We start from the raw sequence: 1,680 nt of genomic DNA on the forward strand, positions 1-1,680 counted from the left end.
AAAATCACTAGAAATTTAACGATTAAGTTGAATAACTCTAGTAAGCCTCTTAGATTCATCCATTGAAGATTGTTATAGAGGTCTAATCGAGATTTATTCTACTTTCAACAATTATAAATGATTTAGATAAAAATAAAATCAGAAAATAAATCTAAAAAAAATAAAGATGAATACCTTAATTAATGGGATTTCTGTGAATTCAATTTCTGAAGATAAAAAATATCAAAAATTACGGTAGAGAGATATGAGAAATTTGAAAGTTGAATGAGAATATGAAATAGAAAATATGAAAGAGTAAGAAAAACTATTTTTTATATATATATAAGCCAAATTGGAAGAGAGATACGTAGGAAACATGAATAAATGGAAACTAAAGATTTTTATTTTTTTAAAAATAAAAATAGTTGGGTAACATGTATGAATGGGATGTACATGGAAAACTTGAATCAGTGGAGTTAAATAAAGTAATTTTTTTAATGAAATTAGTTGGAAGACATGTAGGCAATAGGAGATAAAACAGGGATTTAATTAGGATACATATTGTTTTTCAAAATAATGATATTTTTGACATTTTTACTTATATTTTTGAAGTAGTGAGGTTTTTACTAATTAAGTTATGAATTTTGACTAGTTTGCTAATTTTTTTTTTTTAAATTAAAAAATCTTTTACTAATTTTTAAAATTAAATCAATAATGACAATTTAACTTGACCAAACACATGATTAGATGTTACAACTTATCATTTTCCATTTCTTAATGAATTTGATTGTTAAACCTTTTAACTTCTACCACTAAACACATTCATTCACAACCTTTCATATACTTAATTTCTCCCTTTATAAATTGGATAAAAAATATTAATCCACTGCACTTTGTGTTTCATCATCTAATAGTTCTTATGTACATATTTTTTTTATTGGTCACTATTTTTCATATTGTTTGTGCGTTTGTTCATTTTTTATTTTCATGATTGTTGGAGAAACACATCTTCTAATAGTTCTCATGTAATATTTTTTTATTGATTACTATTTTTTTTATTGGTTTGTGCCCTTCATTCATCTTTTTATTTTAATGATAGTTGGAGTATTTATGTCCCAAGAAAGTTAAGCCTTGGGGCTTATAATTTTTGAATGATAATTCTATTTGGTAAAAATATTGTTCTAGCCTTACAAGTTGCTCATTATCTCCCCAAAAAATTGTTTGATATTTAAATTCTAGAAAGAAAATAAACACTAAATTTTTTTTATTTATATGCACAAAAACACATATAGGAGTACTTTAGACAATGTTGAGCAATTTCATATCAACAAGAGTTGGTCCTATATAAATTACAACAGCAACAGAGGTCAAATGTGCAAGACACGTTTCCAGAACTAGTTGTAGAATAAACAAAACAATATGAAATTAAATCCTAAGTCAAGGACTTTATTTACATAATTGTATAAATGCAATTTATTAATTACTATCGGGTTATCGGTTAACCTGTAAAGAAAAAACCTCAAACCATTAAAAACTAATAACTCGATAACAAAAAAATCAATACCATTAAACCACTAAACCATTATCAATAAATCAATAAAGATTTTTTGGTTTGGACTATCGGTTCCGATTCGCTTTTGAGCAATCCTACTCATGTGTCTACATATTCAACTTTATACAAGTTTGAGTTGAAAGTTAAAG

Source organism: Solanum pennellii, chromosome 6 (assembly GCF_001406875.1).
Source record: "Solanum pennellii chromosome 6, SPENNV200".
NCBI classification, from domain to species: domain Eukaryota; kingdom Viridiplantae; phylum Streptophyta; class Magnoliopsida; order Solanales; family Solanaceae; genus Solanum; species Solanum pennellii.